The sequence below is a fragment of the Ornithodoros turicata genome, chromosome 7 (assembly GCF_037126465.1).
Source record: "Ornithodoros turicata isolate Travis chromosome 7, ASM3712646v1, whole genome shotgun sequence".
NCBI classification, from domain to species: Eukaryota; Metazoa; Arthropoda; class Arachnida; order Ixodida; family Argasidae; genus Ornithodoros; species Ornithodoros turicata.
In genome coordinates, this window is record NC_088207.1 from 33,089,937 (window position 1) to 33,106,755 (window position 16,819).

The following is a 16,819-nucleotide window of genomic DNA, read 5'->3' on the forward strand; positions in this document are numbered from 1 at the left end:
TGCGCTTTCTTGCTGCTTCTGAACAAATGATTGGATGGCATACATAGGGGCTTGGAGTACACTTATGGATGTAACAGGAGACTCCGAGGAAGCGTTGAAAAATGTATGAAGCTCTGCTCAAGCGTGAGGCAACTACAAAATTTGACTTAGTTCAGTCAGGAGCTTATATGTGTGACTATAATACCCTTGTCACACGGGCAGTCTTCAAGGACTATTGAGATCAATGACCAGTGAAAATGCAGGTAGCACCACCTAGCGTATAATGTGTCAATATATCAGGAAAGATTGGATCCAATGCTCTGAGAAGTTGACGCGTTACACGTTTGGTGGCGTTACGTGCATTTTCAATGGTCATTGGCTTCAATGGTCGTTGAAGACTGCCCGTGTGACAGGGTTATTAGAGTATTCTGGAACGACGCAGCGGACTCCACGTAGAATACTTTATTGTACTTATGCACTTGCAGGCTGACTTCGTAAGTCAGACAAACCTGTTCTTTGCCTCATGGTAGAAATTTGTCCCCTCCATTAGTTTGTCACGTACTTGGTATTTCACGGCGAAATCCCTCTTTCGTGGCCTCGCCTTCCTCGGGCGATGCGCTTTGACGTTTCCAATTACTCATAATTAAGCTTCAAAAGAAAGGCATCCTGTCTCTTATTGTCAGTGTTACGATGCCAGCAGTAATGAAATGTTCGTCTGGTCCAAAACTGCTGTTTTGCAAAACGTGTTCGCGGCACACCTTACCTCCCTTGCCGTCGCCACAATGAAGTATAGCTTTTCCTGATATCCTTCTGCCACGTTTCTGAATTTCTATTCCACTTCTTCGGGTTGTCGGGAATGTCTTTCACAAACTCCCACTCGCTTCACCTGCTGTCCGTGACCATAACCATCACTGAATGTCAGAAGCGTCGACAAAGTTGCGCGCGAAGGTACGAGACGGCCGTCAAGCTTGTTTGTGTTTCTGCCCGCCTTCCATTGGCTGAAGCGACTTATGGCGAATTCAGGTGGTCATTTCGTGGGAACCAGCTCCCGTGGCTCAGTGGTTAGCGTGCTAGCCATGTCACGTCGAGACTGGGAGGTACCCGGGTTCGAATCCCGGTGCCGGCTGTGCTGTCTGGGGTTTTTCCTGGGTTTTCCTCAGACGCTTTCAGACATATGTCGGCACAGTTCCCCTAGAAGTCGGCCCAGGACGCACATTTCCCCAGGGCGTCAGTCGTGACGTTGCCCACATACGTGAGGCCGACAACGGCAAGCCCTTTCACCATCACCACCACCACCATTTCGTGGGAACCTTTTTTGCCAGATCCCGAGCAGTCATGTTCGCTTGGTCAAAGCGAAGCAACCTCGCATGTTCGCGTGGCGCTTTCAGAGAGCCAGAAATTTTCCAGCTAGCATTTTTTTTCGCCCGGTCTCGAAACGATCGATCGAGCAGCAGGTTGCCCAAGTATATCTGGTGTCGTCACATCCGCTCTGCAACTGTGGCGTGTGCCCTCATTGGCCCGCACGTCGAAGTTCACGTGCTTTAGCAGACGACGGAACACGAAGACGGGCGACAGCGATGCCCGCAGCGTGCGTAAAGAGACTAAAACCGCTAAATTCCTGGCACTCATGGTCGGGTGGCAACGGTCACGTGATCCAACTGGGGCGCCGACCTAGCAATTTCCGAGTGCTAGGCCATGTTGCCACGAAATGCCACCCGAATTCGCCGTTAGATTGCTTCGGCGCATTGCGCGCGCACGACTTAACTCATTTTGCGCAGCATACTTCGTTTTTGGAGCTGTAAGTTTCTGGTCGACATAGACCACTTCCTGGCTCTGCAACCTTCTGAAACGTTAGCGGGGACGCCTCTGGCACGACCTGTAAGCTACCCATCTCAATTTTGGCAAAAACTCTTAGCTTAGATTTAGCTCATTTTGGAACTCAGTTCTTCAAATGAGCTCACGGGAAAGCACGACGTGCATTAGGGTGACCTAATGAGCGCGCGCGAGGACTCTGTTCCCCAGATCTTTAAAAAATCTCCCACTTTGGGAAAGAGCGTATCGGAGAATGAGGAGGACGGTACGCTGTGACGCCACCTATTCCCCTGGCACGTGACTCGTGACGTACATTGGCAAACAAAGAAGAAAGTCACGACGGGACTTGCCGATGTCACGTGAGGACCGTATCGGCTGTCCGTGGCTTCTTTTTCCGACTGTTTTTGCCCAGCTGTATTTGCTGTTGCCCAGCGACAATACACCGCGAGGCGAAAATATTTTGCATGATGACTCCTGTTGGACAGCTTGACGAATGACACAGGGGTTCGAGTCATGTTAAACTTCACTGCGCCTGGCTGGAAGCATAAAGTAATAAACAAAGATGCCCAAGCATGTTTTTTCCCCCTTCGAATGTCTTTTTAGCGTTTAACAGGGTCAGCGGTGCTGTATAGCACAGGAGCCCGAAGCAAAGATCTCGAGCGTGCCTTCCCAATCTGCCGAATCGCAACTCGCCGAATGCATTGAAAGCCGGGAGGCAGACTCAGTCCTTTAACCTCCAAACGTGCTGTACCAACCGGCCGAATGGCCGACATCTCCATTCTCAATTCGCCAAATTTACCTTGCTGTACCCTGGTTTAGTGGCTTAGATAATCGCCTTGCACATCGAAACTGGAAGGTGACCCGGCTGCCTTTAGTGTTTTCCCTGGATTCTCTGCGTGTCGGTAAGGTTCCCTATGAAGCGGGCCCAGGACGCACGGTCCTCACGGGCCAACGTGCCTTCCGCAGCACCGGCAGGCCGAGGCCGCTCGGTGGTAACGCGCCACCAACCAAGCAATTCGCCGGTTCGATTGTTCGTGGGACGTTGCGTGTTCTTCCTACAATGGTGACGTTCCAAGCCAAGACTGGGAGGTGACCCCGCGCACCAATCAGGAGACCGGTTGTGTTGTCTGAGTGTCCTCTCTGGGATATCCCAGACGCTTTGAAACAAATGTCGGTACAGTTCCATGTGAAGTCGGCCCAGGACGCACAAATCCCCCCCCCCTGCCTCGTCCTGGCGTTGTCCGCCTAAACAAGGCCGACTATACGGCAAGCAGTTCCATCACCACAACCGTACGTACCTCTTATGTGGAGTGGTTTCATTACCTTGATAAGCAATACACTTTCACTGTAATTGGTTAATAGGCGATTATAGAATCCTTGGAATCATCCTGTCATGTCACGTTGAGACCGTGAGGCCGTGAGACGTGTCTGTGAGGCCGACAACGGCGAGCACTTTTACCACCACCGCCGCCACCATCCTCATAGTCCGCCACAATGTTGCAATAGTGATGCAACAACTCTCACGACAGTGACGCGAGCGTACGGCTTCTAAGTTTATAGACCAATAGGAGCCGTAATAAAGTGTCTGGTTTAAAAATACCACACTTAAAAACTAATGAACTGAGGTGCCTCGCAATAAATTTTTTTTTATAATAATAAAAAAAGATTTTTGGAATGGAAAGTGATCAAATTACAGCACATATATCGTTAATGAAGGAATGGTAAGAAAACATGTCAGCTGGTGACAAGGATGCAGTACGAAAAACCCTGAGACCAGGGAACGGAAAAATATCACACCCAAACAAGAAACACATCGAGAAGTTTGATACGGAGACGACCCCCTTTTGTTACTCATGCTGTGGATAAATATGTCTTCTCTCTATTAAAGGGTGCTTCAGCCCATGCTTGTGCGCACTCTTCCTACGTTTCCTAGTCTCAGGGCTCTTCGTCATGGATATTGTAATTTATTATATAAGGCAATATATTGTTGCATTGTTTCATAGCAGGCTGGTCGCAGTGTGTCATCTGCATATGTCATCTTCAACAACAGTTTTAATTTTCCGGCTGTAGTTCACTGAGTGATGATTCCACAGCAGTCATAGGGCGGTCTCATCTTGCGGCCTCATCTTGTCCGTAGTCAGACCTTTCCTATTTAGACCATTTTCCGCCATGCCCAACTCGCCGAAAAGTTCCTGTATCGTTTCCCAGCTTGCCGAAAGGGGTTGACCTTTCCCCTCACAGATAATGCGCTGAACTGCATTCGGCGAACTGGGATTCGCTACCGCGTGATGTGCACATATTATCTTGAGGAACTGCCACGCAAAAATAATTCTTAGACAGCGCGCATTTCCAGAAAAAAAAAAAAAAGAAAAGGAAACTAGCTTACAAGTAGGGTGCCCCGTTTTCGGTTTGTATTTTTGGGCGGATTCGGCGCATGTTTTTCAGTGTTTATTGATTTTCACAAAATCGGCGTTTTTCGATGTTTTTTCTGGCTTTACCCAACAGTTATCGGCTAATAAAATGGAAATGTAATTTCCGCACGACGCTCATTCAACATGGCTTTGTTCGCTACGGTGGCGTTTTACGGCAAAGGAAAAAGTAAACGGACATTATTCACAACCATCGTATTTCTGTACGGTTTTCTGATCTGCATAAACAACTTGCTGGGCATGTGCAGCAATTTATCTCGGTCGTGTCCTGGAATGTCCTTCTGTATTCGATGTGTTTCGATTACAACCGAATGAGGGAAAATTTACCCGGCGTATGATTTTTCGGTGTCTTTCGATGAAAACAAAAAAACGCGGGGCCCTACTTACAAGTTAGTTTACGTGGCGGCGGCGATCTCTCTCAGCTCTTTCAGACGTGTCGTGACGTCAGCGCTTTTATTGGCTGCCGAGAATCATCTGCAACGGCGGGCGAGCGAGCGAGCAAGACGACTGGTGCACTGCTCTGTGTCGGACTGGGACGGGAGGCGTCTAATACAACCGAAAAAAATAAAAAGAAAAATAAATAAATAAAGGCGCACTCATCAACATTGGGCGGAAGACGTGACGTCAGAGACAGGCAGATTCTAACCGGCGAGATAAAAAAATTCTCTTCTCACTTGTACCTTTTTGTGCGGATTTCTACTGCTCCTGACATATGTTTTCCTTGGAAATTTTTATTCTCTGAAAATGCAAGTGGAAGGGAAAGGAAGACGGGGAAGTAGAAGGGAAGTGACGTGTTCTTATAGTTGCCGACAAGGCTAATTTTGAAATGTGCGACCACGTCTTTCGCAGCACCTGACCATCTACCGCAACCGATGTGATAAACGTGCACAATGCCGCGTGTTTCTCACAGGTGTGTCAAATGAGTGGGTTCCAGCGATTGCACCGCCAGTTCAGTCTGCTCAGTCTGCAATAGTGTCTGAGCAGTATAACGTTTCATGTACGACAATTTCTCGTAGTATTTCTTCTCGACAAAGCACTTTTTTGGTTTGATTTGAAGCAGAATTCAAGTATGTGATACTGGGGCATATTATCATTCCGCAAGACAGCATATGCTGAAATAGTGCGTCGTGGTACGTCAACATCTCCACACTTTCTTTGTCATCCACACAACCGCCACCACCATTGTTTTTCAACCGTTCTCGCGCTATGACCTTGAAACACGTGCTGCATTTCAGTCCTCTTTTTTCTTTATAATGGTGTTGCTTGTATCCCACGCAAGGTAAGCACCGCACGTTAGTGCGAAGAACGCATGCTCTCTGCCGGCAGACGACTCTCTCCTTGCTTCCTCTTTCACTTGCATTAACGCAAACCAATGGAAGCCTGTGGTTGCCGCTATGCTGTCACTCGATTGGCTGTGCCTTCAAGCTCGCGCCTTTTGAAGGCTGGCTGGTATATGATACATGATCGGCTCCCACAAAAATGGAGGTTGTTTTTGCTCCTTTTATGTTCATGTGCAATAATATGAAAAACATTTCGCCACCGAATAAGCCCGAGTGAACGTCAAAAATTGAGCAGATTCAAAGAACGCAACCAAAGCAGTAAAAGCAGAGTTTTACCGGTTACCTGTACTGAGTAACGGAATATACCACCGCACGATACTGTACTCAAAAGTAGCGCAATGCCAGCCTCGCTGCAAATTTGAAAAAAAAAAGAAAAAGGAAAAGTGCCGTACGCCAGAGATGTGCTGTAACTGTTTTTTAGTAGTTTAACAATAACTACTAACTACTGCGTCAATTTTAGTTAAACTACTACTGTAACTACATCACACCTGCACTAATTAAAACTACTTTGCAACTACTGGGAAGTAGTTGTTTAACTTTACATTTGTAACTACTCCTATATTTTGTGCGCTTCGTGATCGCTGAGGCGTAGAAATAGCGCGTGGGTGCATGGGGAGCGAGAAGACAGTGAGCTCTTATACTCGGAACAATCACAGCACAGGACGCGCCCCTCCATACAGTACTGATGTAGTGATATGTCATGCAATGATACATGTGCTGTAGCTTTCCTGTACGCAAACCTGACAACGAATGTCTCCATTCCGCGTCTAACCAGTTTAACTGTTCGACCCGTGCTCTGGCAGCTGAAAGTGCTGTTGCAGAGATGTACAAGATACTCAAAAATGCATTTAAGATAAGATAATAAATACTAACGTTAGAATGTAGTTAAGCTGGAGTATAAATGCATGAATATTAAAGTAATTAAGATAGAGTACAAAATACTTAAAAAAGGATTTGAAATACACTTAAGATACTATTTATCCTTGAGCACAAAATGTCACTGGTCAAAGTGGCAAGTCGCCGCTATGTCACATGAACGCCGCTGTGTGATCGGAGTAATCTAAACACAAGTCCCAAAAAGATGACAAAGAGATACCACATAACTGCACTAAATATGTGTGACCCAGAATAAAGCAAACTTCTAGGAAATTTCCAGGATTTCAGGAAATTTCCACAGAACAAGCAAGATAATGGAAAGACGAGACACAGAAAGTTTGAGGGGAAGATTCAAAATATGTAATGAGAGTATTGAGTAGAAAATGTCATAAAATGTATTTTAAATATAGAATACAAATACACAAAACAAAAAGTATTGAGTAGAGTACCAAAATACCGCAAATTGTATTTAAAATACAGTATTTTAAATACAATACTCCAAGTACGTACAAGTCTGCTGTTGTAACACGTTGAATACTCTCCTTACTCACTGTCGAAGCCCCGTCTCGCCCCACGCGCCTCGCGCTCTTGTGCCAGACAAAGCGCGCATGCCTGTGCACCTGCGTTGAGCATTGCAGTGTGTTTACGCAATTCTCTCCCTGAATGACAACGCCGAATAACCGCGTCAGATGTACAGTGTTGATATTTTACGCATACGTGCGATGCGCAAGATGAAAACATTATCAAAGTTGTCGCTAATAAGCACAAAGAAAGAAGGCCGTGAAGGACACGGAAGGCTAAGTGAAAAATGCGAAGTAGTTGCAGCCCGCTGTAACCCAACTACTGTAGTTAGCTACAAAAAAAAATGTTTAGCTAGTAGTTGTAGCTACAATTTTTGCAAGTAGTTTCTAACCACGTTTTAACTACTACACAGTAGTTAACTACTGCGCATCCCTACCACTACCAAATAAAAGTAACTCAAATAATACGTGCCCTAATTCTCCGCTACCGTACCGAATCGCTACACAATGAATCGTTTCCGACATCTGAAGGCCGTTATATTTATGTTCTCTCAAATAAGCAGCTGTAGCACAGCCTTACACCGCAGCTTCCACACAAGCTATATTACATGATGTGCGTGTGTGTGTGTGTGAGCATGTGTGCGCGCGTGTGTGTGTGTGCATGTGTGCGTGTGTTCTACCGGCGCTTGAGACAGACCTTGCCGCGGAGGATTTTTCGAGGGCTTATTTTTATCTCGCCAATTATGACACGTAGGAAAATACAGTAAGCCCTGTTTATAACGAAACCGCTTCATCCAAGTTTTCTGTTTATTCGAACTTTCATGTTGAAACGTTCCTAGCCGTAATGTTGGAATTGTACGGCCAGCCAACTTATACTACTGTCATACGTCAAACTGAATGGCGTTCGCATCGAATGCCATTCGTAAGTTATGTCACTGGTGACACCACTGGTGTCACGGTGACACCACCACCGAACAAATGAAGCTGTACAGGCTCGTTCGGTATATGTTTGTTTCTTTTTCTCGAACCCAGCGAAACATTAGAATAGAGAATTTTTTAGTGCATCGTACGCTATCGCCTTTGCGTACGTAAGGGATAACGTCGGTGGTTCTTCGCACGCGCAAAACATAAAGAGAGCTTCGCGCACTGCGCAGAACCATCACACCAGCCCTTACGTACGCAACGACGATAGGTAGTTCTCCGAAAAACAGTGTCAAACCATCTTTCGTTCATGTCAAAAGTTATTAAACTCGTGATTAAATATTAGAGTGCAACTTTTTTTTTAGGGTGCAACAACAACAACTTTATTTTCGGCCTTGGAGAGTGGGGAGTTTCATCGCAACAGGCGATACTCTACCCCAGTGCTTGGTGGAATGGGGGGAATAAAATAATTCGGGTTTAATTTCTTTTAACGGTTTATCGTTGTTGTTTTTGCTACCCTTGTACTGACGTACTGCATACCTCAGTACTGACGAAGGTACGGAGTCGGTGCGAGAGTGAAAAGCGAATGGCATGCACTTTTCACTGCTATCCACGCATCTTCGGAGACGCGTCTTTCCTTCATCCCAATGCGAGAGGGTGAAAGAGCACACTATCGCCTCTTGCGTCCTGCAAAAAGATTAAAAAAGCAGAAGAAAATGCAAACCAAGTTAAGGACAGTTCCGATAGCGCCACCCGATACATTTGTTTTTTGTTTTGTTTCCGCAGGTTAAAGCTCAACTTCAACGCATGAGGCGGCGCTGTGCTCCTTCACCCTCTCACATTGGGAGTGAAGGGAAGACGCGTCTCTGGAGATGCGCCATGAACAAAATAAAGAAAAAAATGTGTTCCTTCACGAATCTTTTGCGGGCGATCTATCCTATCGAACGGAATCGAACTAAAAACGGCTACGATATCAGGTGACCTAAGGGAACAGATGTTCTCATCGAGACAACTTCGTAGCTTTTATAATTAAAAACTTAATTAACAATTTTTAGGTAAAGGGTCATTCAACGGTTGACCAACAGATGGCCAAGAACGTTCGCCGGCCCAGAGATGACAGAAGCGAAAACAGGATGTCTAAAACCCTTATAGTTTTTTAAATGAAAAATCTGTATAAAAAAAAGACACCCTGTATAATACGTGTAAAACTCAAGCAAGATACTAAGACACCAATACTTACCACTATTAAAGGCACGCATGTATTAAAATACACTACATACACTACGGTACTCAAGGTACGTACAAGTCTGCTTTTAACAGAGTCAGCAAGCATGGCGCATGAACCCAGTGAGTTGCGATCTAATTCCGCCTGACATTTACGTGCGGGATTTTACTCTTAACGGCCGACGAATGATTGCCAGAGTATGGCGGTGTTATTACATCAGCACAATAGTGCAGTTTCTTACTGCTGCCGCGATGACTCACAGGCGGTTTGAGTAGACTATCTGGAGATGGCTGTGGTTGAAAACACACATGTGCCGTGACACACTCCAGGTGTTAAGAGCTGCGTAGCCTTCATGAATCACAGTTGTTTTGTGTTCCACATTTCCTAGACAGTAACAGCTGCGCATTCCAAACAACTTACATTCATAATCGCATGGAAATCCGAAGAATGAATCGTTACCGTCAAAACTTTTGTAAAAGGGAAGGTCAGCCCGTGTAACATGGTGCTAAAATCACCCGTTAAGCATGTCTGCTGTGACGACCATGGCTTTCTATGTATCAGTATCGCCACAGCAAATCATTGTCAGTGAGTCAATGACTTTCAGGTCGTATATCGTTGGTCAAACTATAGCAGTGGACGAATGAGTACAAGCAGAGACAGATTAAAAAATAAAATAAAAAGCAATATCGTGGGTTCAACATCGGTTGGATTTGGTGCACATGGAAAATATAATATGGCGGCTTTCCTGCTCATGAAAAGAGCCGGCTACTCCGGTTCAATGAGAGATCAAATAAAGTAAAATGACGACGAATAAACGACACGAAAAAGAGAACCGCAGACGGTCGCCGGTCATAATGTCGCAGGGTCATTCCCAGTAAAATCAGTGTAATGGTGCATCCACCTTCATGGTGTCTGTGAAAAACTGCGCAAACACCTGCAGGGTTTGGAAGCGTTTGGGCGGGGGCCAAGGGCGCAGGACCTTCGTCTCCCAAAGAGGTCTCCTTTTCAGTCAGCCTATGTTGTCCGGAGGTGTTGCCGATGCTGATGACGTTGTCGACAGGACTGCATGGTATTGGCAACTGTGATGTCGTCCGGAACAAATGAAGGCAAAACAAACGAAGGCGGGGACACTTCCTCCTCTAGACGAAACCTCCTTCTTCTCGGACAGACCCCCTTCTTTGCGAAAATCAAGCAGCGGGGGCTAAAGCGTAATTCTTACTTTTTTTTTGCGACAATTTCTGTTGTGATACTGTACAAAGTTTTTGTTGAGTCTGCGGTTATCCGTGAAGGACTCCATATTTCTGTAAAAAAAAAAAAAAAGAGAGAGAGAGTGTCGTTTGCTTTGCAATTTTCAATGTTCAATTTAAAAAAATGATTTCCCGCGATTAAAAATTGTCCAAAGCCTTCCTCAATGGTGGCAAAAGTTTGCAGAAGGTAATTGCCGAAGTCCCACAATCCTCCGACGAGTATGTCGCCAGTTAGAATTTTTTATCACTTTAGGTGAAACACCCTGTATATATACCATAAAGACGCCAGGTAGGGGAAGGGAACGCCACTACGCAGTCTCTGAAGTTCCCTTTCCCCTACCTGATGTCGTCATGTTATATATCTGTACCTGTTATATTACATCGTTACTTTATCGTTATTATTACTTTATCGGACTTTATATACTTTATCGGACATCGTTATTTTATTCCCCCCATTCCACCAAGCACTGGGGTAGAGTATCGCCTGTTGCGATGAAACTCCCCACTCTCCAAGGCCGAAAATAAAGTTGTTGTTGTTGTTTCATTTCTGGTTTGAGCATTGCCATGTGCTGTTCGTTATTGTATTTCGTCTTTTGTCCATCCCCGAAGCTCAGGGACATGTTACCAGCTCGCTTTCATTTTACTTCTATGTTCAACTGGACGATATGTTCTGCGTACTGCACAGATCCACACATGCAACAGTTAGGAGAGTCTACCTAAGTCTATGTAGTCATGCCTTCCTATGTCCCTGCATAGTAGTGACTGCAGATTCCATCGGATTTTGTAATGGTGCTGTGCAGCAGTGTAGCACGTTAAGCTCTAACTAATGCGTGAAAATGTAGCGTACTGCGGCGTTACCACTCGCTGTTCAGTCAGCTTTCCCTTCTAGTCGTTTGTACCCACGAAAGAATTGACAAAGAAAAGCACGTATCAGGACCGTACAGCCAAGGTGGGTAGTATCAGCGCATCAATCTGTGCTTTTTTGTGCTTGCATTTATGTTTGGTGGCTTTATGGCTCCGAAATCGTTTACTACAACACCAGTACACAGTGGCTTATACAAAATTACAAGAACGGGGGATGTGCAAAAATGGGAGGGGTACGTGGGATCATGTAGATGATGGTTGTAGCACCTTTATGTATCATTGCAGGCATGAGTGAAAAGCTGAATAAATAACATGCATGGGGTGCACAGGAAATAAAGGCAGGTGGTGTCGCCAAACATTTGGGTATGTGTGGGAGTTTCGAGAAAGCCAGAAGAAAATCCAGAGGATGTGGGTTCGAGTCCTACAACTGGCTAACCTTTTCAGTGACTTTCATCTTTCATCGTTAATTTCTTAGGCAAATTGAGGCTTTGTATGTATTTGTCCCTTCTATGTTGTTCCAGCCTCAGAACATCAGTTCTTTCATGTTCAACACCAAAGTTGACCGCGCCGCGCACCAACGGCACGGAAAGAACGAGCAGTAATACCAGTCGATTGGTAAAATGCGAGTTCTGTTCCCTCCTTTTTTTTTTTTTTTTTTTGTTACGTCCTGCAACGAAACAAACACAACGAACATTTATAATTTCTGCGGTTACCTCGGCGCTTGGCGCAAATGTGAACGGTGACTGCTCAGGTTAGCCAGCTGTAGGGATCGAACCCACATTTTCTGGATTACCGGTCCAGGGCTCTACCGTGGCTCATCGTTGATTTCTTAGGCAATTTGAGGCTTTGTTTGTATCTATCCCTTCTATGTTGTTCCAGCCTCAGAACATCAGTTCCTCAGTTCCTCTCTTGGTCACTGCTCATGCGCGCCACCTGGGGAAGCACACGCGCGTGACACAAATGCCAGTGCCAGAGCACCCCGCCAGGCGCCGCCGTTTTCTGCCAAATGGACGCCGCACAGCGGTGAAACACTGAACTAGCTGAGCCAGGTCCACACTGTCAACCCAGCGTTCACTTGCGGAGAAGTTGTTGCATTTCGCTGGGTCGCTGGGCTGCACCTGTATTTTGCTGTTCAAATCATGGATGAAGGAAACAGTGCAGACAACGACCGGCTTGCTAAACCAAACGACTTTTCTTCTGTGCCACAATGCGACTCTGCGCGCCGAGGGGACAGCCAGTTTGTCTTTCCGCGTTTTCTTCTTTCCACACATGGAATGCCGCCCACTTGGACGTTGCTCGAAAGAGATGGATTGAGCGACTGAAAATCGGCAAACCTGTTACATCAGCATGTGTGTGTGGCAGAGCTCTTGGAGCATTACTGCGTACATATCTGATAAACGTTTTTTTTTTGTTTTTTTTTCTAAAGCACACTTCTGTGCAGCTCACGTCAGGAAGGGAAGCAAAACCTTGTCTAGGGAAAACAGAACAAGTTTTTCAAACTTGAGTAGCCATTATGTGCAAGAGAGCGCAAGGGATAGCGCGAAAACTCATACCAAGTCAGTTTTGTAACTGTGCATTTGAATCAGCGCGTCAAATCACTTGGGAAAGAATGCAGAAATAATGCGGCGTCTCGTTAAGGTTGTCCAAAAATATGCGCACTAGTGACACACGGGTGTTGCAACATTACCCTGTAAATTTTAAACTACATTCGTACACGCGCAACACGCTTTGAAGATCTTATCTGTTAGAGAGCATATATCCAGCACAGCTCTCGTGTGCTTGCATGTCTCTGACATTCCTGCAGCGCCGGACACTCGCTGCTTGCTATTTCGGCCTCGCAACCGGTAAACGTGAAATTCACCTTCACGAAGTGTGGTTGATCAAACACGCCGGAACTTCGCAAATAATACGCGACAACTATAGCCTTCTCTTTGGACAACTCGGTCACGCCTGCCAGAAGTATATGAGCAGTGTTTGATACTCGTTCGCCTTCAACGCATCGAGAATCAACATTGCAGTTCAGAAATCTCAAAATCGAAACTAAGCGACAACCTGGCTACGCCAGCCATGTTGGAGTTTAGATGCGCCACCTACAGGTCATGCAAAACACGGCGGCCATTTGCCATGGTATTTCCATTCGTTTTACCGGATTTTACCAGATGGGTCAAAGTCGCATTTTGCCGTCTATTTCTCCCTATACGGCGCGTCAAACGCCGGCGGAAGCCATATGTTGACTCGCAGTCGTCAGCATAAAAATAACGCCCCCAAGTCTGGGTCTAAGTAAAACTTGCCTGCACACAGTGTGCTCCGAAGTTAGCTCTTAGCGGATTGTAGTTTCGCTACGAATCCGACCCAAGTCTAATCTGAACCGCCGTAGCCAGAACTAGCCACAACGTTTCGCGATCGGTTTTTAAACGTCCTCCGGAACAGTAAAAAGCACGCACGACCCCATGTCGTCCCAAATCGTTTCATTCACTCATTTCAGAGACTTTTATATGTTATGAACACTGGAAAACTCCGCCGGGTAACTCTGGGTCACAGTGCGCCGGCTTCAGTCATTTGACGGTGGTTCGCGGTAAACTTAGGTCATCAGCATTTTACCATTTGCAGCGACAGCGGGCCGAAAAACAATGACGCGATCTCTATTAGAGCCTTTTTTCTTCTTCATTTCCCATTAATTCCTCGAGTTGGGTTTATAAAACAGTTCTTTGGTTCCATATCTCAGGTGTCAACGTCTACAAAAAATGGGTACGAAAACAGCCTCAGCGAGAATCCGCGAGGCATTTTCGTTGAATCACGTCTTAAGAGACGCAAGTGAGGAATAGCAGGGTGATGTCTAGTCTTGCACTCATTCAATTAAAAGTTCTTCCAGTTATCCAGTGAAAAGTTATCTTCCAGGAGGAGCTAGGTGAATCCGAAATACGCTTTAGTAACCTACTCATGCACATAGGCGCTGGCAGGTCTATTAATTCCATGAATGAATATGACCTCGTCGACTGTAACAGGTATACGTAGGGTAGCTCCGCGCACTCGTAGAACAGTCCCTAGTAACGACAAGAACACATTTACATGTCCGTTGTAGAGATCCAAAGTGCCTTCCTGGCTAAGCATATGTCATCCACGGCAGCTTGTCCTTGTGTCTCTTGCAAAAGTCGTGAAGATCATTCATTTGCGTGCGCAGTTTTCTACGCGGTACTCGGCGTGGATTCAGTTAGTACAACGCTGCAGGGTACCTAATGGGTACCTAACAGGGTTGATGGCGTCGCATACGTAATCGTTCAGGGTGCATGTTTGCTTTCCACCGACGTAGATTGCCAAATTTCTAAAATACTTCCTCACCAAGTCTGGTTTAGGCCGGTTTCACACGAACGTTTTTCGCGACCGTGTTTTTAACGGAGTCAAAACGGACCCATTGGAACCTATGGGGATCGAATGCCCTTAGGTTTTGTTTCTGAAGCACTCGGACGACAAACGGTCGTGTGAAAAGGTCGTGTGAAACCGGCCTTACTCTGAGAATATAGTGCTATACGACTCGAAAGGTCCCGACAGGTTTTTTAGAACAGTTATCAGGGGTCATCGATCACTATCGCGCTCACCGTCATCCGTTTTGTAAGCACGCGTAGAGCAGCGCAAGCCTGCAATGGCCGATTACGCAGGAGCACTCCTGTCCCGAGCGACGACGTTTCGGCGGGATGGCGCACAGCTTCTAAAATGTTCCGCCCAAAAAAGTGTCCTGAAGACGCCATTTCTGCAACCTTCATTTGTCGAAAGTCGATGGTCGCTTTCCGTTGCCTTTCTACGATACTATCGGTTCCTAAAAGCTCTAGGAAGCTGTTAGTAACGTTCCTGTTTTCCTACACATCGAGTGGGATATTGGATACAGAAAACAGAATCAAGCCCATTTGCACCCCACACGCTGCAGCAGCAACTAACCTAACACTTTGTGTAAGCATGTCACAGCCGATGACACAGGAAATCCGCTCGTCCGAGTGACGCAGGTCAAATTCTTACTCACGGGAGACCTCCTTGGACCATTACTGTTGCCAGAGGCTGTGCCGAGCGAATGTATACGTCGAGAGTTGTCGTCACACGAACACGGCGCACGTTTCCACAAGCTCGAAGGTGACTCGAAGCATCGCTCCAACACTCGCGCTCATCAGTGTGACCAGTCAAAATCCTCAAGAACACACGACTATACTGGTAGGTTCGCACAACACTTGGCACAACAGTTCCACACGCCGTCAGGTGCCCACGAACTGTTCTGGCTCCAGAACATCGCTTTTCACAGCGAGCGAACCGGTAATTCACAACATGACACGCAAACTCAGATAACGACCACCAACGACACTTCGCAGGCGCAGTTTCGAATGTATCAAATGCGCAGTTTTGAGCGGTGCGTTCCCTCTCTCCCCATTGGCAAGTTATCTCACGTAAAACATCTTTCTGTGTTACGTGCAATGCGATATTTCACTTCAATTGTCTTTTCACCCTTGCAGAAATGCACTGCAGCAAAGAAATATTATGGTGGTGTGGACGTTCCGTCAAAATATGATGCATAAACGTAATGTCTAGTGATTCAATCACATAAAATGCTGTGTTCTATTTCCTGTTTTCGTAACGGCTATCCCAAGAACACGCAAGTCAAATCATATTCGTTTCTGTAATCGCGCAACCATACGCAGGAAAGCGCTTCCTGCGCTTTTTTTCTTCCTCTTTTCATAGACATCTCTTTGAAAACCAATAGACCTATCCCTGTTTGTAGACAAATGACGTCATACTGTTCGACAGCGTCACCAATTTGGTAGAGTTGAACTACGCTCGAAGGTAGGGGGCGAACAAGGTCGCGCCCGAAAGCCACGGTCTTGACGGGATTACGATGGTCTCTGAAGGGGACGCTACTTTCGGTTCTACTTTTCTTTCAATAGGAGGCAACGAACGAGTGCCCATTCGTGGAACCCAGCCCTCCCCTTCCGATTTGTTTTGGTTTCAGTCTGTCTACCAACGTCATGATGACGTTTCTCGGGTAGACGTATATTCCCGCGCCTTAGTGGCTATAAGATGGCCGCCTTCGACGTCGAGATTGAGAGGCTACCATGCAGGGTTCGAATCTCGGGAACGGCAATGCTGCCTTGATGTTTCCCCTGTACTGAGCTTTTCCTCAGACGCTGATAGGCAAATGTCGGTACAGTTCCCTGTGAAGTTGTCCCAGGACGCATGATATCCCCCGAGCAACAAGCTGGCAGGCAAATCGCTCGGTAATAGCACGCCACCAAACCAACCGACCATGTGCTAAATGAAATGTGCAAATAGTCCATAAACATCGCATAAACTCCGGTACGTTTAGTCCCGGACTTTGGACCCCACATTTAGACATTTAGACCCGATTTTAGTTTAGGGACTAATGGTTGCTATAACGCAACAATGTAACGATTAGTCCTTCTTTCTTAGCTTAGTGTAGCTTACAATAACGACAGGTTTGTGAGCTATCAAAACAAAGGAGGGACATAGGAATGGACCCTATTGGTCGTGGTACTGGCATTATTATTGCTGCCGACCGCTGTCACATCGAGACTGAGAGGTACCCGGATTCGAGTCCAGGTGCCGC

General features: G+C 46.2%; 1 protein-coding gene across 12 annotated transcripts in view; it reads right to left on the reverse strand.

Moving 5' to 3' along the window:
- Window positions 1-15,547, reverse strand: part of LOC135400880 (kielin/chordin-like protein) — a 167,967-nt gene extending 152,420 nt beyond the window's left edge. For 8 of the 12 annotated variants that reach the window (XM_064632864.1, XM_064632862.1, XM_064632858.1 and 5 more), the window contains exon 1: window positions 15,230-15,547. The gene's annotated coding sequence lies outside the window, so the exon portion shown is untranslated. Of the gene's footprint in view, window positions 1-8,418; window positions 8,566-9,118; window positions 9,267-15,147 lie in introns of those variants that run through there. The other 4 variants (XM_064632863.1, XM_064632851.1, XM_064632854.1 and 1 more) reach the window with 4 other exon arrangements.
- Between the last annotated feature and the right edge of the window lie 1,272 nt (window positions 15,548-16,819).